A 27532-nucleotide genomic window follows, 5' to 3' on the forward strand; every position below is an offset into this window, starting at 1 on the left:
TTTGTCTTGCAACCCCGAACCTTCTCTCTTGAAGTTACCAAAGTGGGGTTTGTGATTTCTCTATTACAAGGAGAACCCCAGACTTGGGCCCACCGATTACTTGAAGGGGACTTGGTCCTAACCCAATCTTTACCATCCTTCTTTGAAGCCATGGCTCAGCTCTATGAGGACCTCAGCGGACTGCCACAGCCGAGTCAGCCCTGTTCATGCTCCAGCAAGGCCGCAGACCGGCTGAGGACTATGTCACTGACTTTAGATGCTGGAGCGCAGACACTCAGTGGAACGATGCGGCCCTACATCACCAGTTCCGCATGGGCCTGTCTGAAGGGCTGAAAGATTAACTTGCTCGAGTTGGCATACCAGATTCTCTCGAGGCCTTAATCTCCTTGGCAATCCAGATCAACCGTCACCTCCGTGAACATCGAGCTGAACGTTCCGCTCAGCAAACCAGCCCGGCATGGATGACTGCAAGGGCTCCGGTTCCTGCAGCTCGCTACCTACCTCCACCCAGTGTGAATGCAGTAAACTCAATGCCTGACACTTCCGAACCCATGCAGCTAGGACTGATGCGTCCTGCCTTATCTCCTGAAGAACGGGCACGTCGTCATCAACTGAACCTGTGCCTCTATTGTGGTGGAACAGGACACTATGTCCATAACTGTCCAGTCAAGATAAGTAAGTGCTCATCTTCTGTGTCTACCAGTCTCTCTGCTTTGTCTGCCAACTCTACCCACCTTGCCATTCCTCTCTCATTACAGCTCCGGGAAAAGATAATTCCAGTCAACGCTATCATTGACTCCGGAGCATGCAGCTGTTTTATCGATTCAACATTTGCCAGCCAGTATGATATTCCTTTACGGACTAGGACTCATGGACTCTCTGTTTTCCTGGCCGATGGCTCCCACATTAGGTCCGGACAAGTAACTCAAGTGACTCTTCCTTTGCCTGCTACTATTTCCTCCCAGCATAAAGAGCTGCTGACCCTTGATGCCATCACCTCCCCACTGTTTCCAATTATCTTGGGCATTCCCTGGCTCCAAGCCCACAACCCGCACATCAACTGGGTCTCTGGAGAGGTAAAGTTTTTGTCATCCCACTGCCAAGAACACTGTTTGGTGGAAAATCCCAACTCCTCAGCTACTCTGCTATGTCTTGACACCGATCAGAAATGACTCCAGTCCATACCCAAACAATACCACAAGTTCATTGATGTTTTCAGCAAGAAGGGGGCAGACTCCCTTCCGCCTCATCGTCCCTATGACTGCCTGATTGAATTGCTTCCTGGGTCCGAAATTCCATTTGGGCATATCTTCCCCTTATCGGAGAAAGAGCAAGAGGCACTGAAGACACATGTTGATGAAAACTTGGCCAAGGGGTTCATCGCCCCTCCACCTCCCCAGCAGGTGCCGGAATATTTTTTGTCGCCAAAAAAGACAAGACTCTACGCCCGTGTATAGATTATCTTGAACTGAAAAAAATTACGGTGAAGAATCGGTATCCCTTACCTTTGATACCTGAACTATTCCAAAAGTTAAGATCTGCTGTCATTTTCACTAAACTTGACTTAAGAGGGGCTTACAACCTGATCCGCATTCGGGCCGGGCACGAATGGAAGACAGCTTTTCGGACCCGATTCGGACATTATGAATACCTGGTCATGCCTTTCGGACTCTGCAACGCTCCTGCGACCTTCCAACATCTCATTAACAATGTATTCAGAGACTTTTTAGATGTGTTTGTGATTGCATACCTGGACGATATCCTAATTTTCTCTGGATCTCTTGATCAGCATCGAGAACATGTCTGCAGGGTCTTGGGTCGTCTTTGCTTGCACAGACTATATGCAAAGGCAGAGAAATGGGAGTTCGAGCAACAAAGCATCCAATTCCTGGGGTTAATAATCTCTCCAACTGGCATCAAAATGGATCCCCAGAAAGTATCCGCTGTTCTTGACTGGCCGGTACCCCTAGACAAAAAGGGTATTCAGCGGTTTATCAGCTTTGTGAACTTTTCTCGGCCATAATTACACCCATCACGCAATTGACTAAGCAGAATGCCCATTTCTTCTGGAATCAGTCAGCCCAAGATGCTTTCAAAAAATCTCAAGAGACTGTTTACCTCTGCTCCGATCCTCAGCCATCCTGAACCATTGTTACCGTTCATTTTGGAAGTTGACGCTTCTGAGATAGCTGTGGGAGCAATACTCTCACAACGTCAAGGCAGTAAAGATCTAATGCATCCTGTGGGGTTCTTTTCCCGCAAACTTTCTTCCGCAGAAAAGAACTATGATGTTGGTGACAGGGAGCTACTCGCTATCAAGGCTGCTCTGGAGGAATGGAGGTACCTGTTTGAGGGCGCTATGCATCCAGTATTAATATACACTGACCACAAAAACTTGGAGTATTTAAGATCTGCTAAACGACTGAAGCCTCGGCAAGCCCGCTGGGCCCTGTTCACGTTTTTGCTTTCACATAACTTACCGGCCAGGGTCAAAGAATATTAAACCGGATGCATTATCACGTATGCACGACAACCCGAAGGACTTATCCATTCCTGATACCATCTTGCCCGCAAACAACTTCCTACTCCTGCAGACAGATCTTCTCTCCCAGATTAAGGAAGCATCCTCTGATTCATCAAAACTTCCAGGGATTACTCTGACGATCAGAGATGGTTTGTTTTGGAAGGGGAGACAAATTTTCGTTCCTGAGGATGTTCGAGTTAAAGTTTTGACCTTACTTCATGATCATCCACTGGCAGGTCATTTTGGGGTCCGCAAGACCCTGGAACTTGTGCAACGCACATTCTGGTGGCCCAACCTGAAAGACTTTTGTGAAAAATACGTCAGCTCCTGCCCTATCTGTATCCAGAACAAGACGTCTAGAAATCGAGCTTGGGGACTGTTAAAACCTCTGCCTGTACCTGATAGACCCTGGAAAATGATTTCAACCAAACCAATGGACAGACAGAGAGGACCAATCAGACCCTTGAACAATACATCAGATGCTTTACATCCTTCACACAGGATGATTGGGTGTCCCTGCAGCCCTTAGCAGAATTCACATACAATAATTCCAACTATTCAGCCACCGGACAATCCCCTTTTTTCACCAATTACGGCTTTCATTTAACCTTTCTACCTGACATTCTTCCAGAATCTTCAGTTCCGGCAGTGCAGAATACAGCGGACTTCCTCAGCCACAACAATCGGATGTTGCAGGAGGCGGTGCCCAAGGCAGACAGCAAGAGAGCCTTCGATCGAAGGAGAAGAGGGGAACTGAATTTGCAGCTTGGTGATCAGGTATGGCTTTCCACCAGTAATATCAAATTAGCATGTCCTTCTAAAAAGCTGGCACCTAGGTTTATGGGACCCTTCCTGGTTAAGAGGAAAATTAACGAAGTATCATATGAACTAACTCTGCCTGATTCTCACAGGATTCACCCGGTATTCCATGTGTCACTGCTAAAACCTGCCATACCTGACCCTTTCCCTGATAGAGGAACCAGACCTCCTGAACCTATCTTAGTAGATGGAAGTGAGGAATTTGAGGTTGAGGCTATTCTTGACTGCAGAAGAAGACAAGGACAAAATCAGTTTCTGATTAAGTGGAAAGGTTACGGCCCAGAGAGTAATTCATGGGAACCAGACAGCAACGTTCACGCCAGACGATTGGTTTGCGCTTATTTCTCGGCCCATCCTGAGAAAAAGAGGTGTTTGGGCATCCGGAGGCTGCCCTTTGGGGGGGGCAATGTCAGGGATCTGTCAGCACCAGACCGGGACATTTGTATGCGCGCATGCGCCGGCGCGCCCCTGTTCAGACTATGCAGCAATCTCCAGCTTTTGCTGTGCGTCAGCGCGTCCCTTGGGCACGCGCGGGTGCGCGACGGGTGTGTGCGCATGGGCGGCACGCATGCGCGCGGCAGGTGCGCGTTAACGTTGTTTGGCGCCGATGAACGCATAAAAGTCCTCCTGCTGCCTTGGCGCGCTGCTGTTTCATCTTCAGCTTCTGTGAACTTGTTACCCTGCACCTGATTGATCTGTCTACCATACTGACCTGGCTTGTCTGACCATCCCTTTCTCTCCAATCCAACCTGGCTTGCCTGACCCTGCTGCTGTCTCTGCCAATACCGTTGCCGACCTCTGCCTGCCTACCGACTCTGCCTTTGCCTGCCGTTATCACCTGCCTTGTTCGCCTGCCGACCTGGACTGTCTGACCCTGTTTGTGCCTGCCGTTTACTTTGTGTGCTGCTGCACCTTCAGCTCCAGCTCCAGTGATCTCTGTATCTGCATCTCCAGTGCTGCAGCCTGCTACTCTCCGCTGACCACCTTACCTGCAGTCCAGCCATCCTTGGAGGGATCCCTACTCTGCTCCAGCACCAGAGACTTCTACCTCACCAGGCACTCCTACCCCACTGTGCTCACGAGACCACTGTCCCCACTCCAGTGGCTCCTGAACCAGCGTTGTATGAGAGGTCTTCTCCTACAAGTCAGGCTCTACTACCAGGTACCTAACAGGCCGGTTTGAACACCAGAGCCTGTTTCTTTGTGTACGTCAGCGCGTATGGTGGGTGCGTGTACGCGTACAGCGGGCGCACACGCGTTCGCGCTAGCGCCGTTTGGCGCCAAGGGGCTTTTAAAAGAATTGCAGCTGCACTTGTGCAGCGCTGTTTCGTCTGCAGCTCTGTGCCCTAGTATCCTGAATCCTGCTTGCTGATCCTATCTACTGACCCGGCTCCTGTTTGACCTCCCTGCTCTCTCCGATCCTGGCTTGCCTGACTCTGTTTATGGACTTCTGCTTGATACCCGTTGCCAATCTCTGCCTGTTATCTGATCCTGCTAAAGCCTGCTTCATCTGCCTGCCTGATTGCCCATTTGACCCGGCTTGTCTGACCTCTCTGCTGCCTTGCTCTGTGTATGTGTGCTGTATCTTCTGGCTTGTCTTATCCAGCTCCAGTTGTCGCTGCTCCTGCATCCACCAGCTCTTCGGGTCGCTGACCTGCTACTGTCTCAGCTGTCTCCGCAGTTCCAGCCATCCCTGGAGGATCTCCATCCTGCCACAGCACCAGCTGCTACAACTTCCCAGGGCACTCCTAGCCCGCTGTGCTCACGAGACCACTGTCCCCACTCCAGTGGCTCGTGAACCAGAGTTGTACGAGAGGTCTTCTTCTACCAGTCAGGCACCTAACAATATAGTTTAGTGTATAGAGCTCCCTTTAGACTTGAGAAAGTGGCTGTGTGCCCAAAAATGTTGTCTGCCGCCCCTCCTGCTCATCCACTAACAGATGTGCGTATCTTAATTGATTCAGCTCAGTCTCAACACTGTGCTTGGACTGCACAGGCGGCTTGCTGTTTCACTTGATCTGTGGAATGTACTTTGTTAAAAACAGCTACATGCCACGCCATCTGTTTACACATGTAAGTGGCTTTTTTTTTTATTTCTCTTTTAAAGTTCCTTTTTACTGATGCATCTCTTCACCCCGTTCTTCTATCTACATATTGCCTATGCTTATGGGATCTTCCCTGATCACTTACTAGGAGCAGTGGGATGCATTTAACCCCTTAAGTTCAAGATACCAGCAGCATCCTTATTTAAAACTCATCTAGCTCTATATGTTCTTGGACTTTTTTAACACTGAATATTACTTTTGGGCTTATCCATATTTTTTCGTACAGACTGTATGACTTCCCTTTCTTCAATAGTCCCATTATGCTCTATTGATCAGCTACATATTGTATATTAAAAGCACCACAATTTTTGCCTTTGGGTTATAGTATGCTGTCACATTTACCAAGTGCCCTTTGGAAGAATAGCTAAATGTGGATATACGGTATATGTCCCTCTGTCCCAGGCAAACTGTTTTGTGTCGCCCTATTCCTCTCCTGCATCAGTCAACGTGCCAGCCTTTGTGTGATACTGAAAACACCAGACATAACAGTCACACAAGGCATAAAAAAGAGAGTTTGCACACTATGGATCAGTATCCATGGAGTTTTGAAAGTAAGACGAATTGTCACCTTGTTCTTTTGCTTTAATATGTTGCCTATGATTTGAACTTATGTGTTGCTGCACCGAATGTCATTTGTTTAGCTGACATTTGTATTTATTGATCAGTTGTTGATATTTTATACCAAGAATACAATTGTATATTTTTTTATGCAATTTTCTATATGGATTTGTTTCAAAATATTGATAATAGCTGTCTTACCAGATCTGCAGATTTTTTTTCTACATTTCCAATATTACATCACAATCCCAATGCTGACCATAGTTAGTCGGTCTTGGGTACAGAATATCCCCACACAAAAATACTACTGTGCAACACATACGCAAATTGTTTCTCCATATAGAAGATGATACTAATTGTGCCAGTACTCAGTGTTTTTTTTTTCCTAAAACAATATTTAGAACTTAATATTACACCCCGATAATCACTAAACACTGATTTTTTTTAGATTCTAGTTTTAACAAAGAATGTGAGCAACTCTCTGAGTTCTGTATCTAAAAATAGGTTAGATTTATAGTCCAGCTTTAGGGAAAAAAAAAAATAACTACAATTCTACCACATAAAACTTTTCTCTTAGAGAGTTTTGTAACATTTCAATTGTTTTTACATGTGGCTTCCTATTTTAATGGAAAAAATAAAAAGGTTTGAGAATTCCATTATTAAAAGGAAAGTAAAATAAGGAGAGATCTGGATGATTATCAAAAAGTGAGCGTCTTCTTATATGGAAACGATCCAAGTTTAATTCTAACACGTGCCCTAGTTTATCTGCACTTAATATTGTCCTGCTAATGAGTATAAAACCAGTTCTCAATTTTGAAACTGTACATATAAGGAAGTATAAATATAGATCTATGGATCAAAAAGGCCCCAGGCATAGGGGCAAGCACAATTATAAAGGCCCTCCTAGGACAACTGTTGGTGATTCCAATATTATACTAAATCAAGAGAGGACTATCCCAAAACACCATGCTTTGTCAGATTGCAATACTACCTTAAAAAAGCATATACTATTTTTTTTATGGATTCTAATACCCCAAGCAATCCAGCTGTTGATAACAAGTCCCCAAATAATATAGTATTGTCCAACTCATTATCCCCTTCTACTTCTTGTCTAGATGCCCAGGACAATGTAGAGCCAAACTTATCCAATACTCTCCTAGTTTCAAATAGGTTTGAGCCAAGAAACTAGTAATAATCCCCCTGGTACCATTATGCCCTCATTAAATACCAATGTATGCTTAGAGGAAGGTGAGATTTTTTAGAGGTCTTCCTCTCCTGCCTCAAAATTGTAAAACATAAGCTAAGCTTAGAAAGAGGAGGAAAATATTAGACTTCACAAAAAAGAAAGAATCAATGCCCATTGGAGACTATTAAAATGTTTCATCTGTCATCATATGAATTGACCCAGTATCTGGCATATCTCTGTTAAATTAAGGAAAATTGTTGTCCATACTTACTGTAATTTTCCTTTCCTGGATCCTCCCCATGTCAGCCTACTACGGGTCAGCTCCGCCCCTCTGACCCCTCCAGGACCACCTCTTTTCTAGCCCATAAAGGGCGGCTGTCTGCCCACACCAGTGTTCAAAAAATACCCACCTCGCAACGGATAAACTGGGAATCCTCCGGCTGACATGGGGAGGATCCAGGAAAGGAAAATTACGGTAAGTATGTACAACAATTTTCCTTATTCCTGGACCTCCCCATGTCAGCCTACTATGGGATGTACCAAGCAATATTAAGAAGGGAGGGAAGACAAAAAATAAGCCAAACCCTCAATGCAGTGCTACTCAAATTTTTAATGGGCAACAGCCGCCATAATAACCGTAGAGCCAAATGTTTCCTCAGGCGGACAAACCATATTAAGCCTGTAATGCCTAATAAAAAAGGTGTCAGTCCAGCTTGCTGCTCTGCAAACTACCTCAGGGGCGACCTTCGCATATGCTGCCCAGGATGCTGCCATACCCCTCGTCGAATGTGCTTTGATCCCTGAAGGAGGAGGAAGGCACAGCGTTTTGTATGCAATATGTATGGTCTTGACAAAGCAGGAAGACACAACTCTGGATGTTGCTGGCATACCCTTTTTAGGCCCCATTGGGAACACCTACAGCTGATCTTGTTTTCAAAGGCTTTTAGTCCATTTTAGGTAGGTTGAAACTGCAGAGACCAGGTCTAACCTACTCCACTCATCATCAGCCGTATCCACAAGAAAGGCTGGGAGAATGACTTCCCAGTTCATACGAAATTATGTGGCCACCTTAGGTTGAAAGCTCGGTATCGGCCTAAGGACTATGCTGTCTGGGAGCACCAAACAATATGGTTCTTTAGATGAGAAGGCGCACAACTTGGAGACTCTTCTGGCCGAGGCAACGACTAGTAAAAAACAAAAAACTGTTAAAAGAAATAATGAACAAGAGAAAGCTTGATCAAACGGAGGAACCAGCAATGTTCCCAAGACTAGTGTTAAGTCCTCTTTTGGAAAACGATTTCAACGGAGGGGTGATTTCCATGGCTGCCCCTAAAAATCAGATCACCAACGGATGTAGAGCATATTTTGTACATGACATAGCCAACAAGGCAGGGATTTGACCCTTCAGGGAATATAAGCTAACCCTTAGAGACCACTCTGTAGAAACTCCAAAATGTTAGATACTGAAGGAGATCCAAGGTCCCAACCCCTTTGTGTAGTATTCCAGATCCGGTGATAGGTCACATTCGTGGACCTCTTACGAGCCTGTAATAATGTCTCCATTATACCGCCCGAGAGACCCCAGCCAGTTAAAGCCCCCCCTCTCACTTTCAAGTCATTAACTTCATCCTCCTGCGATCTGGGTGTCAGGCCCCGCTCAGAAGGAGATTTTGACAAGGAGGCAGTAGGATTGATGAGCCCAACTTTATCCTCCAAGCCAGAGGGAACCACGGCTCCCTGAGCCAGTAAGGTAGGACTACTATTGCTGTGACCCTTTCTCACTGAATCTTCGGATTTTGAGAGCCAAATGGAAGTGGCGGGAACACATACACCAAGGGGAAGTTCCAAGACCTGGACAGAGCACCCTGACCCAACGCCTGTGGATGCCAGGTCCGGGAGAAGAAGCAAGGCAGTTGACAATTCTCCTCCAATGCCATAAGATCTATCGAAGGCATCCCTTAGACCCTGAGGATCTTGCGTGGGTACTTGGGGTTGAGGCCCCATTTGTTGTGATCCTCAAAGCCTCGACTCAAGCGATCTGCTAAAACATTCCCAGGCCCTGGGGGATAAGATCATGTAAGAGAGCCGAGATTCTTCTCTTCCCATAGGAAGATTGATATGACACCTAAAGGAGAGAGCGACTTCTTGTGCTTCCTTGATGAGACACATAAGCCACCGTAGTTTTGCTGTCCAAAGGATCTTGACAGCTCGACCTCGCAACATAGGTTGGAACGCTAAGAGAGCACGTCTGACAGCATCCAATCCCAGGAAATTTGAACTCTTCGCCCCACAAAGGTTGAACCTGCTGTCCCAGGCAATGTGCCCCGCAGCCTGCCAGACTGGCATTGGTCGTCACCACTATTGGTCCTGAGGCCTTAAACAGAACTCTGCAGGAAAGATTGCGAGCTACTGACCACCAAACCAGGGACCAGATTATCGGAATTGGCAGACGATCCCATTGAAGAAGTAAGTAGCATTGAAACCTCCTTCTGCGCCACCTGACCCACGGGACTACTGAAACTGTGGCTGATAAAACCCCCAGATACTACATGCATTCCCTCAGCATCATAGAAGGCCTGGCCATCACTGCTTTGTCTGAGACTGGATCTCCTGGACCTTCCTCTGAGGAAGAGAAACATGACCCCGATCCGTGTTGAATTGTACTCCTAAATACTCCAACATTTGGGTCAGATGCATCTGGCTCTTCCGAAAGTTGATCAACCAACCGAAACGAGCTAGTGTTTTGCAGGTGAAATTCACATGAACTAGAAGGAGCTCATTTGACGGACCCAGAAGTAGCATGTCGTCTAGAAAATGGAATATTTGCACTCCCTTGACCCTGAGAGTCGCGACGACAGCAGATAGTAGCTTTAAAAACATTCTCGGAGCCGTGCAGAGACCGAATGGGAGAGATTAAAAATGAAAATGAGAGCCTTCCACGGAAGGCCTGAGAAAGCGATGGTGAGATGCGTCTATGGAGACATGAGGATGCGCATCCGCCAGATCGATGGAAACCTTCCAGTCTCCTGACTCCACAACCAAAACAATTGACTCCATTTTGAATGGTGGAACCTTCATGTAAGAATTCAGGACTTTGAGGTCAAAAACTGGTCCGAAACCCCCTGAAGCCTCTGGGACCAGACACAGAGGGGAACATACTCTTTGACCCAATTCGTGCCTTGGAGCCGGAAGGATGGCCCTTGCTGCCAACAGCTCCCCTATATATCCTTGCAAACATTGTCTCCTTTCCAGATCCATAGGAAGTCCAGTTTCTATGAACAAGGTCTGAGGGAGCCTTGTTCTGAACTCGAGACAATAACGTGATCGAATGACGGCTACAATCCAGGCATCATGTAATTTGTCCGCCCAAACCCCCCTGAATTGGGCTAGTCTTGCTCCTACTTGAGAGGCTTAAGTGGAGACAGCTTCAGAAGGACTTATTTGAAACCTTAGGAGCTTTGTTGGCCCTGGGCTTGGAAGGTTTCTGGAAGGTTGAACCGGCTCCCCTCCACTGTCTGAAAAACTGTCTGTAAGCCCTGGCCTCTCTGATGTCTTCTTTGGATCTCTTGTTAACTTGAAAGGGCTGCTGTTGTCTTTTTCTCTTCTGCGGGATTAGGCCAGATCTGCCGCTGGAAACCCGCTGAATTAATGATTCTAAGGCCTCATGCACACGAGACACTGTTAAACGTGCGTTCAGAGGCAGTTGGACACTTTTTTCAACTGTCCCTGAACCCATTCAATGTTATCCTATGTGTCCATGTACACAGTCTCGTTTTTTGGCGTTTTTAGGCAGTTGCGTTTAACCTCGTTTTTCCAGAAGCAAAAAAATGAGTTCAGACGCAAATGTTTTCCACGTTTCAGGCGCCAAACGCGGCTAAACGCCGGTGCCGCGTATAGCCGCATTTGCGTTTATAAGTGTTTTTAAAGGAACATTTTACGACCCGATTTGGGGGCCACATCTTGGGGCCACTTGGTGCTAGGAACCCCAAATTAGGCATGCTAACACAGTTGGACTAACCCTATAACATATCCAAATTTGGGGTTCCTAGCACCAAGTGGACTCGAGATATGGTGCCCCAAAGTTGGGTCGCAAAATGTCATTCTCTGCTCTGTAGAAGTGCTTGACATTTTGTGACCCGACTTTGGGGCTAGTTCCACTGTGTTAGCACACCAAATTTGGGGTTCCTAGCACCAAGTGGCTCCGGGATACAGGGCCCCAAAGTTGGGTTGCAAAATGTCATTCTCTGCTCTGCAGACGCTTCTAGATGCAAACGTGGTAAAACGCGTCTAAACGAGGCATGCAAATGCGGCAAAACGGGCATTTCTAAACGTCGGTTTCAGATTTTAAAAACATGTGTTCAACAGAGTTTGCACCGGCATCTCGTGTGCATGAGGCCTTAGTCTTCCCGAAGAGTAGCTTCCCGTCAAATGGAACCGAACACAGACTGTGCTGAGAAGCCTTATCGGCCGACCAATGCTTCAACCATAAGGCTCTGCGGGCTGTGACGGAAAGAGCCATTATCTTTGCTGTCATCTTGACCTGGTCGACAGCCACTTCAGCCACAACTCTACAGCAGTCTTAAAAACTGCAAAAGGAGAAGAACTGTCACTTCCCAGACTTTCATCCAAACATCCATCCACCAGCTCCGCTACCCACACTCTAAGGCTGGATTGCACTCCCAGCGCTCCCCGCATTCCGCAGATCCGCACCACAGAACGTGTTCCATAGTTGACCATGATAAATGGACGGTAGTGCAAATCCCTAAAACGCAAAAAGCACCAAAAAACACACAGGTGCGAACCCAGCCCAAGTGCTGCTGCCACAGAAGTGAGTGCTACCGCCGGTCTGCAGGCTGCTGCGGCCAAACTATACAACCTTTTTAGGTCTGCGTTTATTTTGCAATTCATCGGATCCCTAAAAGAGACCGAATCCTCCAGCGGAAGCGTAATGTGGTGGGCAAATCTACGTAATGAAGCATCCACCTTAGGCGTAGTGTCCCAAGGGGTACAGCTTCAATACTTTATTATGCACATTGAGCTTCTTCTCAGGCCCCACCCACTCATCGTCAATTACTTCTTTAATTTCAGACATGAAATGGGAAGGAAGGTAATGATTTCTTTAAATACGGGTAGTATCTTTGCTGTTTCTTTGGAGGTGACGATTCTTCCTGCCACTTCATTGCATCCTGAACAGCCTCCACCAAGGGGGGAACCAGTGCAATAATCAAACGTATGCGATGCCGAGACCATCTCAGCCTCAGATGGATCCGAATCGCTATTGACTTCAGAGTTAAAACGCACTGAAAACACATGATCTGAATCTGCAGATGGTGAAGATACAGCAGGATGAGCAGGATTCCTTGAAACACTCTTTAACCCTTCCTTGACTGCGTGCTTAATGTAGGATTTAACCTGGCGTGCTTTTGCAACATTGTCCTGAGGCGTCTGATGTCTTGACCTCTCTTGGCTTGGGTCCGAGCAACTAAAGTGAGGTAAGAGTGAGGGAGATCTGGAATGCTGTGACAACAGGCGTCTATCCAGCTGCATGCGACTCTGCGATTTGCCATGTCTAGTCCCTTCTTTACTCTTTTGAGGCTGGAATGCTGATTTAGAACCTCTTTGTGGGAGTTTATCCCACACTGGGCCCTTCTCTCTGTAAAACACAGAGGATGTGCTCTCTTTTAAAAAATAAATAAACAAAATTTTTTTTTTTTAAATAAAAATAAATAAAATAAATAAATACAATTAAAATAAACTTCTCCATCCAAATCTTCAGTGCTAAGGCAGCTAGGCAGGCAGGCAAAATCCCCCAGTCCTAGAAGGCACAGGATAATAAAAATACTCTAAGGCTACTTTCACACTGAGGCGTGCCGGCGCCGGCGGTACAGCGGCGCTAAATATAGCGCCGCTGTACCTTCGTTTTAGCGGCGCTAGCGGGGCGGTTTTAACCCCCCGCTAGGGGCCGAAAAAGGGTTAAAACCGCCCGCAAAGCGCCGCAAAGCGCCGCTGCAGCAACGCTTTGCGGGCGGGTTTGCAGCGCTGCCCCATTGTTTTCAATGGGAAGGGGCGCTTTAGGAGCGGTAATTACACCACTCCTAATGCACTCCAAAGATGCGGCTTGCAGGACTTTTATGACCGCCCTGCAAGCGCACCGCTCCAGTGTGAAAGCCCTAGGGGCTTTCACACTGGAGTGCATTGAGCAGCTCTTTCGGGGCGCTTTGCAGGCGCTATTTTTAGCACTTTAGCGCCTGCAAATCGCCTCAGTGTGAAAGGAGCCTAAAAGACAAGTAATACAGCAGAAAGTAATGAGAGACCTGGAAGGAGGCTTACCAGTGCAGAGCAGAGTAGCAGATTGACCAGCTGGAGACTGAGATTAGCCTAGGACAGAGCCTGCTGCAAATCAGCAGTGAGCATTCTGATGTTTTCTAGGCAACCCAAAGAGGAAGCTACCTCTGACCTCACCTGCTCAACTCTGAACTTCCTGAAAGGAGTACATGTGGAGGCGGTGAACTACAAGTCCCAGCGAGCCAAACCACTGCCTGAACAAACAAAAACATGGAAGGAGAGAGTGCCAGCACCTGCCTATTGATGGTATAAACAGTCATTTATACTACCAGTGACCTTTGCCGAAATACACAGTCATTTATACTGTACCATACAATGCCAGCACCACGGGAACCCACCTCCTCAGGAGATTTACAGCCTATATGGGGGGTCTTCTGAACTGCGAGAGGCTGAACCCGACAGGATGGATGGATGGATGGAGAAAATAAAGAAAGAAAGAAAGAAAAAAATAATAAAAATAAACCTTAAAATGCGAGGACAAAAAAAGAACACTGGTGTGGATAGAAAATAGGTGGTCCTGGAGGGGTCAGAGGGGGCAGAGCTGACCCGTAGTAGGCTGACATGGGGAGGTCCAGGAAAAAGGTTTTATCTTTTCTCCTTCCTGTAAACACCTCAACATTTTTAAAGACCTTCACCGGTTCATACGAAATGTAACTGTCAAGAGGTTTTATGCTTTTAACCCTTTACCTAGCACTCATTATACTGATACCACTGAGGGTGATGTGGATTATTCATTTCTGTGGGAAAATAATGATCTATTGGCTCTAGACACTTTGGAAGAATTATACATATTGTATATTAAGAGCACCACAATTTTTGCCTTTGTGTTATAGTATGCTGTCACCTTTACCAAGTGCCCTTTGGAAGAATAGCTAAATGTGGATATACGGTATATGTCCCTCTGTCCCAGGGAAACTGTTTTGTGTGGCCCTATTCCTCTCCTACATCAGCCAACGTGCCAGCCTTTGTGTGACACTGAAAACACCAGACATAACAGTCACACAAGGTATAAAAAATAGAGTTTTCACACTATGGATCAGTATCCATGGAGGAAATAAGGCAAAATTGTCACCTTGTTCTTTTGCTTTACTATGTTGCCTTTGATTTCAGCTTATGTGTTGCTGCACTGAATGTCATTTGTTTAGCTGGCATTTGTATTTATTCATCAGTTGTTGATATTTTATACCAAGAATACAATTGTATATTTTATTATGCAATATTCTATATGGATTTGTTTTAAAATATTGATAATAGCTGTCTTACCAGATCTGCAGATTTTTTTTCTACATTTCCAATATTACATCACAATCCCAATGCTGACCATAGTTAGTCGGTCTTGGGTATAGAATATCCCCACAAAATAATACTACTGTGCAACACATATACGTAAATTGTTTCTCAATATAGAAGATTATACTAATGGTGCCAGTGTTTTTTTTTCCTAAAACAATATTTACAACTTAATATTGCACCCCAATAATCACTAAACACTGTGATTTTTTTTAGATTCTAGTCTTAACAAAGAATGTGAGCAACTCTGAGTTCTGTATCTAAAAATGGGTTAGATTTATAGTCCAGCTTTAGGGGAAAAAAACTACAATTCTACCACATAAAACTTTTCTCTTAGAGAGTTTTGTAACATTTTAATTGTTTTTACATGTGGCTTCCTATTTTAATGGAAAAAATAAAAAGGTTTGAGAATTCCATTATTGAAAGGAAAGTGGGCAAACTAAGGAGAGATCTGGATGATTACCAAAAGTGAGCGTCTTCTTATGGAAACGGTCCAAGTTTAATTCTAACACGTGCCCTAGTTTATCTGCACTTAATATTGTCCCACTAATGAGTATAAAACCAGTTCTCAATTTTGAAATTGTACACATAAGGAAGTATAAATATAGATCTATGGATCAAAAAGGACCCAGGCATAGGGGCAAACACAATCATAAAGGCCCTCCTAGGACAACTGTTGGTGATTCCAATATTATACTAAATCAAGAGAGGACTATCCAAAAAACACCATGCTTTGTCAGATTGTAATACTACCTTAAAAAAGCATCTACTATTGTTTCTATGGATTCTAATACCCCAAGCAATCCAGCTGTTGATAACAAGTCCCTCAAGAATATAGTATTTTCCAACTCATTATCCGCTTCTACTTCTTGTCTAGATGCCCAGGACAATGTGTGGAGCCAACCTTATCCAATACTCTCCTAGTTTCAAATAGGTTTGAGCCAAGAAAATAGTAATAATCCCCCCTGGTACCATTATGCCCTCATTAAATGCCAGTGTATGCTTAGAAGAAGGTGAGATTTTTTTAGAGGTCTTCCTCTCCTGCCTCAAAATTGTAAAACACAAGCTAAGCTTAGAAAGAGGAGGAAAATATTAGACTTCACAAAAAAGAAAGAATCAATGCCTATTAGAGACTATAAAAATGTTTAATCCTTCATCATATGAATTGACCCAGTCTGGCATATCTCTGTTAAATAAAAGTTTTATCTTTTCTCCTTCCTGTAAACCCTTCATCGTTTTTACAGACCTTCATCGGTTCATACGGTGTCAAGAGGTTTTATGCTTTTAACCCTTTACTTAGCACTCATTATACTAATACCACTGAGGGCGATGTGGATTATTCATTTCTGTGGGAAAATAATGATCTATTGGCTCTAGACACTTTGGAAGAATTATTAATAGAAGGAGAGGTTGGGCCATTAGAGTCTTTATTAGGGAACACCTCCAATATTCAACATACTACGTTCATGCCAAAATAGAAATTCCATCCCATACACATGAAAGGGTTATTTGTGAACACTTTTTACCATGTCACATATGCAGATTTATTAGAAATGTGCACTCCAAACAGTTCCAATCAGATTAAAGATAATAATCTCTGCAAATATGAATTAAAGGCACTTCAAACCTGGCCATATACAATTTTCTTGTACAATTTTCCTTTAGAGTTACCTTAAACTATGCAGTGCAAGGGCCTGCCTAATTGGATACATTTGAAAGTAGTTTAGTTTTGACCTCATATTATATGGTTTTCAGGAAATCTAAAGGAAAATTGTACAAGTAAATTGAACTTGTATGGCATCCGTGATTTGATTATCAGACATGCTGATAAGGGAGGTAGTTTGGTGGTACAGGACGGATTATATGAAAGAGCCCTATACTTTCTGGTAGATCAACTTATGTTAAATTGACTAGAGACCCATTGCTGGAGTACAAAGCTGAACAAAAAAGAGGTTCTCCAGTCTCCCAATATTGTAGCTACTTACTATTAATATAAGGACACTTACCTGTCCAGGAATCCAGCGCTGTCTTCACCTGAGCTGCATCTTCAATCGGCTTCAGGTCCAGTTTCCGACATCTTAACTAAGGGAAACCAGCAATGAACTCCCACTGTTTAACACTGCACATGCGCGAGCCACACTGCACTTTGTGAATAGTCCCATGGTCTTCTTTGGCTGTGAAGGAAGGGGGGGTTGAGGCGATGTGTCCCAGAACACTGTGAGGGAGGTGTGGGTTGTGGCAATTTGAAGTGGGACCGCGTACCTGGTACCTCCCAAAAAGTGCCAAATGTTAAAGAGGAAGGGGGGGGGGGTGAAATAATCTCTTCTCCAGAATGAACAAGTTTAGTGCTCGTAACCTTTCCTCATAACTAAGGTCCTCCAGTTCCTTTATTAGCTTTGTTGCCCTTCTCTGGACTCTCTCCAGTTCCAGCACATCCTTCCTGAGGACTGGTGCCCAGAACTGGATGGCTTATTATTCCAGGTGTGGCTGGACCAGAGTCTTGTAGAGTGTGAGAAATAGTTTTATCTCTGCAGTTAATCTCCTTTTTAATGCATGCCAGTATTCTGTTTGCTTTGCTTGCAGCAGCTTGGCATTGCATGCCACCGTTGAGCCTATCATCTACTAGGACTCCCAGGTCTTTCTCCATCCTAGATTCCCCCCAGAGGTTCTCCCCCTAGTGAGTAGATTGCATTCATATTTTAGCCACCCAAATGCATAATTTACATTTTTCTACATTGAACCTCATTTGCCATGTAGTTGCCCACCACATTAATTTGTTCAGATCTTCTTGTAAGGTTTCCACATCCTGCAGAGAAGTTATTGCCCTACTTAACTTAGTATTGTCCACAAATACAGAGATTGAACTGTTCATCCCATCCTCCAGGTTGTTTATGAATAAATTAAATTGGATTGGTCCCAGGACAGAACCCTGGGGGACCCAGCTTTCCACACCGGACCATTCCGAGTACTCCCCATTTATCACTACCATCTCTCACTAAGATCAGAAGTTTCAAGGTCTGTACTTTTATCATATACCAAAGATCCATAAGGACATTCATAATCCACAGGAGACCAGTTATTGCAGCCATGGGCAATATAACTAGTGGACTCTTGTTACATATAGATCACTTTTTACAACAAATTGTGAAAGCTTTGCTATCTTATGTTTGCGATTCCACTCATCTTTAGAATATCTTAAGAATATCTTATACAAGTGGGAGTCATCTTATACATGGCTATCATTAGACGTGTGCTCATTAAACACTTTTATCTCCCATAAAATAGAGCTGAGAGTACTAAACTACTTCTTGATTAGCAATTCAAATGTATACCACAGACAACCCAATTTTATATTGGGTTGTACTAAATTATGTTTACACCACAACTATTTTCTTTTAGATGACCCAATGGGGTATTGGGTGTCTCAAGACTTTTGGTGCAACAACTCCTTTTTAGTCCATATTGTTTATTTTAGCCATTATATAGATTACATAGTGATCATTTGGGATGGCCCACCTTCCTTGGTTATACCATATGTCATGTATTGTAATGACAACAATTTAGGGCTTTCCTATATTCATATAGTAGATCCTGAGTCATGAGTCGTCTTTTTCAGTGGCGGCTGGGTGCAAACTTACACCAAACCAACCCGGAGACGGACGTCAATGCGGTGATCAAAACCGCCCTGCCACCCATGGGAGACAGGCGGGAATAGGGCGATCAACACCCCCCCCCCCCCGTGTGGGAGACTGACGGGACGGCGGCGATCAAGGCATTACCTTTGGAGTCAGAGGGAATGAAGACCTGGGCCGTTGACTCCTAAGACTCCCTGGCCAATCGGGTCACAGGAACTGCTATCTGATTGGCCGGGAGGAGAATCAGGAAGACAATAGCGAAAATAATTTTGCTATTGTCACACAAGTGGGTGGGCTCAGGGCACAGAGCACTGCGCCCTGAGCCCACCCCTTTCTGAAGCCAATTAGAGCCTCAGGCTCTAATCATGTGCTTAAAAAAAAACAAACATTGAAATCTATGTGTTTGGAGCCCTGCATGTAGATTAGGGGTCCAGACACATGGATAAGGGGGGCAGCGCCCATGCACTTTGCATGAACGGCCGCCACTGGTCTTTTTAGATTTAGCATTGGGCTGGAGTTGAGACACCATAATCTTTATAGTGTCTCAACTCCATAGTGTAATTTATAGAACCATTTTAAATCAACTGCAGGGAACTCGTATCTCCACTACCAAAGTTGTCACTACCCACAGTGGAAGAAAAATATCCCTAAAGCCGCGTACACAGGAGGGGAATGTCCGACAGAAAAAGTCAGACGGAAGCTTTTTACCGTATATTCTGGTCGTGTGTGTGCCTCATCTGACTTTTTTTTTTCGAAAATTGTGACGGACCTAGAAATAGAACATGTTCTAAATATTTCCGACGAAACCAATTCCTATCGGGAAAACCGATTGTCTGTATGCTGTTCCGATGGACCAAAAACGATGCATGCTCTGAAGCAAGTACGAGACGGAAGCTATTGGCTACTGGCTATTGAACTTCCTTTTTCTAGTCCCATCATACGTGCTGTACATCACCGCGTTCTGGACGGTCGGACTTTGGTTTGACCATGTGTAGGCAAGACCTCTTGAATGGAATTCCGTCAGATTTCCGTCGGAAAAACCTTCAGAGTTTATTCCGACGGCAAAACCGGTCGTGTGTACGTGGCATAAGAGTCAGTTTTGTAGATTGAACAAGAACTGTACTGTCACGTACCTGGTGGAGATCGAGCTGGAGAGGGGGCTTCTCTTTTGCCTCTTGCCCAACACCCAAGGTAACGATGACAGAATGTGTGAGGACACAGAGTGGCACGTGGGCAGGTGTAACAGGCAGTGCCAGCTGATGTTTGTAGGAAGCAGATGACTGTAGATCGCCATGCAGGAACCAGGAACTGGAACACAGTGACACTTGATAGGCAGACAGAAGAGTAGGGGGTCATAAGTTCAGGACCAAGGTTGCCACCTTTTCTCCAAGTCAAACCCGAACACTTTAGAGGCGCACAGGATTTTTTCCCTGTAGTATACACTATAGGATTGTAAAGGATCTGGGACACGTTTGGGTGCCCCAAGGCGAGTGGTAATGTGTCGTGCACAGCACGCCGCAGCGAAGAGTGGGTGAGGCCAAAATGTGTTAACAATGGAATGGGGCATTTTTAAAGAAAACATAAGTAAGGATTATAATACTGTACGACGCAGCACAATGTGCGGGTGTAAATACAGTATGACTCTGCACAGTGTGCAGAGGCGTATCTAGTCAAAATGGCGCCTATGGCAAGCACTGAAACTGCGCCCCTGTCAAAACATTTGAAACCCATCTTTCAGATAACCTTAACAAAAAAAATAGCTAACAATGGCCCACGGGCACACACTGATACAAAAATCACTGATGATGCCAACACACTGGCACACTCACACTCATCAAAACACATTGGTGCACACAGTAACTCATACAAAATCAATGACACACTAACACACAATCAAGGGACAGGGAGGGATGCAGTGCGACATGTACAGGGAGGGATGTCAGGGACAGGGAGGGACACTGGGGACAGACAGAGAGGGACCCAGTGTGACAAGGACAGAGAGGGCTGCTGGGGACAGACAGAGGGACACAGTGTGATGAGGACAGGGAGGGACGCCGGGGACAGAGAGGGACGCTGGGGACAGACAGAGGGACACAGTGTGATGAGGACAGAGAGGGACGCAGTGTGACAAGGACAGAGAGGTACGCTGGGGACAGACAGAGGGACACAGTGTGACGAGGACAGAGAGGGACGCTGGGGACAGACAGAGGGACACAGTGTGACGAGGACAGAGAGGGACGCTGGGGACAGACAGAGGGACACAGTGTGACGAGGACAGAGAGGGACGCTGGGGACAGACAGAGGGACACAGTGTGACGAGGACAGAGAGGGACGCTGGGGACAGACAGAGGGACACAGTGTGACGAGGACAGAGAGGGACGCTGGGGACAGACAGAGGGACACAGTGTGACGAGGACAGAGAGTGACGCTGGGGACAGACAGAGGGACACAGTGTGACGAGGACAGAGAGTGACGCTGGGGACAGACAGAGGGACACAGTGTGACGAGGACAGAGAGTGACGCTGGGGACAGACAGAGGGACACAGTGTGACGAGGACAGAGAGGGACGCTGGGGACAGACAGAGGGACACAGTGTGATGAGGACAGAGAGGGACGCAGTGTGACAAGGACAGAGAGGTACGCTGGGGACAGACAGAGGGACACAGTGTGACGAGGACAGAGAGGGACGCTGGGGACAGACAGAGGGACACAGTGTGACGAGGACAGAGAGGGACGCTGGGGACAGACAGAGGGACACAGTGTGACGAGGACAGAGAGGGACGCTGGGGACAGACAGAGGGACACAGTGTGACGAGGACAGAGAGGGACGCTGGGGACAGACAGAGGGACACAGTGTGACGAGGACAGAGAGGGACGCTGGGGACAGACAGAGGGACACAGTGTGACGAGGACAGAGAGTGACGCTGGGGACAGACAGAGGGACACAGTGTGACGAGGACAGAGAGGGACACTGGGGACAGACAGAGGGACACAGTGTGACGAGGACAGAGAGGGACGCTGGGGACAGACAGAGGGACACAGTGTGACGAGGACAGAGAGGGATGCAGTGCGGACAGGGTAAACAGGGGGATGCCGAGGGGGGGAGAAGAGGACACTGTGTGGGGGTGGGGACACAGGGGGACACTGTGGGGGGGGGACCAGGAGAGTATCATGGGGCCTCCTGTGGTCCTGTTGGGGCCCAGGCCCCCTACATCTGTACTGGCTGCCCCTCCCCCGATGGTGGCGGCCCTGGTGTCTCTAGACTCCTGTAAAAAATAAAATGTACACAGCCTTATCTGATGCCTGTAATAAGACCTCTCACAGCGCGCTGCTCCCCGCTGGCCCCTCCTCTCTTCTCGTCCATCCCAGGTAATTTAATGTACAGTACAAGCACCTGGGGTGGATGGGAGGGAAGGAGGGGGCGGCGGGGAGCAGTGCGCTATGAGAGGTCCTATTACAGCCGCTGCTAGTGCTAGAATGTATGCATTGCAGTCTTGCAGAGCTTCAGGCCCTTGGGCAGTGCCCGATGGGTCAGTCCGCCCCTGCTCATTAAACAGTCCACATTCAGTGAAAGTTCATGCACTGCAAAGTTTGCAGTACATGAGCTTTCACTGAATGTGGACTGTTTAATGAGCTTGTTTGCACAAATCACTTTATTACACTTTATTTATGATATCTATGGCTGCTATGCATATAAACCTATATTTAGCACTATATTTGATTGGCTGCTTCTGCTTGGCACACACGCACAATTGCACATGATGATGACTTTAAGTCGTCATCATCATGTGCGATTGTGCATGTGTGCCAGGCCCAAGCAGAAGCAAGCAGCCAGTCAAATATAGTGCTAAATATGGGTTATAAAAAATATGCATAGCAGCCATAGATATCATAAATAAAGTGTAATAAAGTGATTTGTGCAACAGGCACAGCAGGTACTACTTTTAAGTAGTACCTGCTGTTGCACAGATCACTTTATTACACTTTATTTATGATATCTATGGCTGCTATGCATATTTTTTATAACCCATACTTAGCACTATATTTGACTGGCTGCTTGCCTGGTACACATGCATATGATCATCATCATCTTCCAGAGTACCTGCTAGGCTGCAGTGCTAATCCCTGCTGCTGCCTGGGGGTTCCCCTTCTTTTTCTCGTGACTCGTCTCTTATCCTCCTCACGTCACAGACCCCACTCCTAGGGAAGATGATGCCAGACGTGCAGAGGAGGGTAGGCGGAGCATTAGGCTCCGCCTCCCCCAGTTACCCTGCTATTTTCCCTGCACCAGGTGAAGTCATTGCAGGCCTGACGCTCCCCTCCGCATGCAAAGTAGCAAGTGCCGTGCCGTGCCGGCGCCGCGCTCCAGCCGGCCAACCGCGGCGTTGGGGGCTATGTTAGTGCGGGGGGCGGCCAAGAGAGCCGAGAGGTGTCCGCAGGAGGCCGGGTGGGGTTTTTTTTGTGCGGGGGGCGACTTTTTTGTCGCCCTCACTCCCCATGGCGCCCATGGCATTTGCCATGGCTGCCATAGCCTAGATACGCCACTGACAGTGTGCAGATATAAATATTGTGTGATACAGTACAGTGTGCAGATGTAAATATTGTGTGATACAGTACAATGTGCAGATGTAAATATTGTGTGATACAGTACAATGCTTAGGTATGAGTACTATATGAAGTGACTTTGCTACTATCAGGTGTCTGTGTACTTGCTTTATCACTTTGAGACATGTCCAAACCCAGGGTGTCAAAGGTGTCGGGTGACTTGCAAGGTCAGGGGAAACTTTGGGGACTGTCATCTTCCAATGGCCCTCATGGGTGTGGGGCTACATAAGGTTACCATTCGTCCCTGTTTCCCAGAGACAGTCCCTGTTGTGAGAGGTCTGCTCTTGGTGACCAGGAGTCCCCTGATTTGTCCCCAGGAGCCAGCAGAGCAGGCTCCAACGTGTTAAATTACATGAGAGAGGCCTGAAGAAGGAGCAAATGCTCCGCAAACGTGTTGCCTTTTCCCTCATCGTGTCCCGGAATTACGTCATTTTCGGCTCCCTGTGCGTTCCAGGACTCCAGGAAGTGTCGGCAAGCACTGGCACGGTCTGTTCGAGTGCCCACCTCAGAAGCCATCCGGATGTACCAGCTTCATAGACGCTCTTGCACTTTGTGCTCAACGCCTTCTGATATTTTACCCTTGTGAGTACCTGTATCCACATTTGCATTAAATCATCCTACTTACTACACTTAGATTGGCGCTTGTGCTTTCTCCTTAGTTAAATTGCACAAGCAGCAATTTAAAAGTGGCACTGCTGGAGCATATGTACGGTGATTCATGCTGCCACGCATGCGTAGTCTGCTCTATGTCATTTTGGATTTACGGCATAGTGTGATGAGTTGGAGCCTGCTCAATGCAAGGTTTACAATATACTACCCAACTCCCTGGGACAATGCTGGGCCCTGGGAATGACAGACACAAGCTGCAATCTGTGAGTAACTTGCTTCTGACCTGAACCCTGAACTCTTAATCCTGACCTCTAAACTCTCTGCATTGCTTAATTCTAGCCTCTGAACTCTGTGTGTTATTTACTCCTGACCCCTAGACCCTTTGAATGACTTAATCCTGTCTCCTGTACTCTGTGTATTAATGAATCCTGACCCCTGCTCTCTCTGCATTAACTATTCCTGAGCTGTGAACTCTGAGTGTTACTTAAAGTGGTTGTATACCTTTATTGTTAACTTTTACCTACAGGTAAGCCTATAATAAGGCTTACCTGTAGGTAAAAAAAATATCTCCTAAACCTGTAAGGTTTAGGAGATATTCCCCTCGCAATGAGCCGCTGACTGCAGCGGCGCATGCGCACAGGGGATTCTCGGCTGACAGCCCGGCAAACTCCGGAGCTTGCCGGGCAGAAGTCTCCCGCGCGCATGCGCGGGAGTGACGACATCGCGGCTCCGGCCACTCACAGCGCCGGAGCCGCGATACCCGGGAGACACGCCGAGGGGAGATGTCAGCTCCCTCGGCGTAGACAGGGTGAGATGCCGGCGCCTCGTTCTAAGGTAAGTATCTCATAATGAGCTAGTATGCGGTGCATACTAGCTCATTATGCCTTTTCCCTTGCAGGTGTAGAAAAAAAAAAAAAAAAGACAGCGGGTATACAACCGCTTTAATCCTGATCACTGAACATTTTGCATTACCTAATCCTGACCCCTAAACTCTTTGCATTACTTACTCCTGATCCTTGAACTCTGCACGTTCCTTAACTGCTTGCCGACCAGCTGCCGTCATTATATGGCGGCAGGTTGGCACTGCTGCATGAATTTCCGTAGCTGTGCGGCGGTGGCTTTAAGAGCTGTAGCGGGCACACACGACACCGGAGGCGCGACGCCAGAGCCAATGCTCATGGCCGTCGGCAACATTGTCCGCCGGTCACCCACGATTGCTCCTCAGAGAGCCAGAACGGGGATCTGTCAATGTAAACAGACAGATCCACGTTCTGTCAGGGAAGTAGAGAGAGATCTGCTGTTCCTAGTGATCAGGAACAGCGATCTCTCTCTACTCCCAGTCAGACCACTCCCCCCACAGTTAGAAACACCTCCCCAGGGAACACTTAACCCCTTGATCGCCCCCTAGTGTTAACCCCTTCCCTGCCAGTGTCATTTATACAGTAATAAGTGGCTATTTTTAACTCTGATCACTGTATAAATGTTTTTGGTCCCAAAAAAGTGTAAAAAGTGTTTGATCTGTCTGCCGCAATGTCGCAGTCCCGCTAAAAATCGCTTATTACCGCCATTACTAGTAAAAAAATAAAAAATTATAGCAGAATACATATTGGCCTAAACTGATGAAGATTTTTTTGGGGGGATATTTATTATAGCAAAAAGTAAAAAATGTTGTTTTTATTCAAAACTGTCGTTCTTTTTTTGTTTATAGCAAAAAAATAAAAACCGCAGAGGTGATCAAATACCACTAAAAGAAAGCTCTTTTTGTGAGAAAAACAGGGCGTTAACTTTATTTGGGTACAGGTTGCACGACCACGCAATTGTCAGTTAAAGCGACACAGTGCCGTATCGGAAAAAATGGCCTGGTCAGGAAGTGGGTAAAACCTTCCGGGGCTGAAGTGGTTAATATTGACCCTGAACTCTCTGCCTTACTTATTCCAGATCCCTGAACTCTTTGTATTACTTATGTACACACGGGAGGACTTTTTGGCATCAAAGGTCCGACGAAATTACGATGGACTTTCGACAGACTCTCTAACGAACGGACTTGCCTACACACGATCACACCAAAATCCAACGGATTCTTTTCTAATGACGTACGAATGGACTAAAATAAGGAAGTTACAAAAAACTTGCCACCACCCTCACTTATAGCTGGCTATTGCAGTAAGAGGCATTGGAAGGCCACAAACAGATAACAACAAAACCTGGGGAATGCCCAGGAAAAAACTCCAAGCCTACTTACCACCAGCTCGCAGACAACCAATTAACCTGTCTAACAGTATGCGTTAAAAACAGGGGTTCAGTCCGCACGCATTTGCAAACGCATGCGTAAGCCACAGAGCCACGTCACGGCATCCTGTAATCTGTGGTCCTAATACTAAAAATTTGGGTGTCCCCACAGTGGAGGCACATGCATTCTGATGGACAAGTGAGGGCAGGTGGACTGAAGGGAGGCTTGGAGTTTTTTCCTGGGCATTCCCCAGGTTTTGTTGTTATCTGTTTGTGGCCTTCCAGTGCCTCTTACTGCGATAGCCAGCTATAAGTGAGGGTGGTGGCAAGTTTTTGTAATCACGTTGGGGTGCGTATTGGTCCAGCAACGCACCAGCACCTTTGCAGACATTGTGCTATTTGCTGGGTGTTTGGTGTGCTCCTGTACCTTTAAGAAGGGGTGGGCTCCCTTCAGTCCACCTGCCCTCACTTATCCATCAGAATGCATGTGCCTCCACTGTGGGGACCCCCAAATTTTTAGTGTTAGGACTACAGATTACAGGGTGCCGTGACGTGGCTTACGCATGCGTTTGCAAATGCGTGCGGACTGAACCCCTGTTTTTAACGCATACTGTTAGACAGGTTAATTGGTTGCGAGCTGGTGGTAAGTAGGCTTGGAGTTTTTTCCTGTGCATTCCCCAGGTTTTGTTGTTAAAATAAGGAAGTTCATAGCCAGTAGCCAATAGCTGCCCTAGCGTCGGTTTTGGTCCATCGGACTAGCATACAGACGAGCGGATTTTTCGACTGGACTCGAGTCCGTCGGAAAGATTTGAAACATGTTCCAAATCTAAAGTCAGTCTGATTTTCAACTGAAAAAGTCCGCTGCAGGTCCGATGGAGCCCACACACGGTCGGATTGTCCGACGGATTTGTCCCGTTGGACCAGTCTGGTCGAAAAGTCCGCCCGTGTGAACATGGCATTACTCCTGACCCCTGAATTCTGTGTGTTACTTAATCCTGACCCCTGAACTCTGTGCATGTTTTACTCCAGACCCCTGAATTCCCTGCCTTACTTAATCATGACCTCTGAACTCTTTGTATTACTTAATCCTAACCCCTGAATTATTTGTGTTACTTACTCCAGACCCCTGAACTCTGTGCGTTTTTACTCCTGACCCTTGAACTCCCTGCCTTACTTATTATTGAACTCTGAACTCTCTGTTTTACTTAATCCTGACACCTGAATTCTCTGTGCTACTTACTTCTGACCCCCAAACACTGTGCATGACTTAATCTTGAGCCCTGAGCTCTGTGTGTTACTTACCCCTGACCTATGAACTGTATGCTTTCCGAACTATTGTCCCATAGCAACATAGGTTCAGGTTTTTTTTAAGGAGTTGATAGAGCTTTAAAAGTCCTGGGTGGCTTAACTCCAACGTAAAAATGCATATTAAAGCAAAGGAGAAGGCCTTTAAAAAAATACAAGGCTGAGGGATCATCATCAGCATTCCAACTTTACAAACAATGCAACAAGAAATGTAAGGGTGCAATCAGGGCGGCTAAGATAAAACACGAAAGGCACATAGCGGAGGAGAGTAAAAAAAAATCCCAAGAAATCCTTTAAGTATATAAATAGTAAGAAAGGGAGG

At 46.3% G+C, this 27532-nt stretch overlaps 1 protein-coding gene across 2 annotated transcripts in view; it reads left to right on the plus strand.

The window, feature by feature from the left end:
- Positions 1 to 5271: 5271 nt before the first annotated feature.
- LOC141113449 (chemerin-like receptor 1) overlaps positions 5272 to 27532 on the plus strand; it is a 56947-nt gene continuing 34686 nt past the window's right edge. Inside the window, exons 1-2 of one of the 2 annotated variants that reach the window (XM_073606546.1) lie at positions 5272 to 5416; positions 13622 to 13783. The gene's annotated coding sequence lies outside the window, so the exon portion shown is untranslated. The remainder of the gene's footprint in view (positions 5417 to 13621; positions 13784 to 27532) is intronic. The other variant, XM_073606545.1, reaches the window with a different exon arrangement.

Source organism: Aquarana catesbeiana, linkage group LG12 (genome assembly GCF_042186555.1).
Source record: "Aquarana catesbeiana isolate 2022-GZ linkage group LG12, ASM4218655v1, whole genome shotgun sequence".
In the NCBI taxonomy this organism is placed as follows: Eukaryota; Metazoa; Chordata; class Amphibia; order Anura; family Ranidae; genus Aquarana; species Aquarana catesbeiana.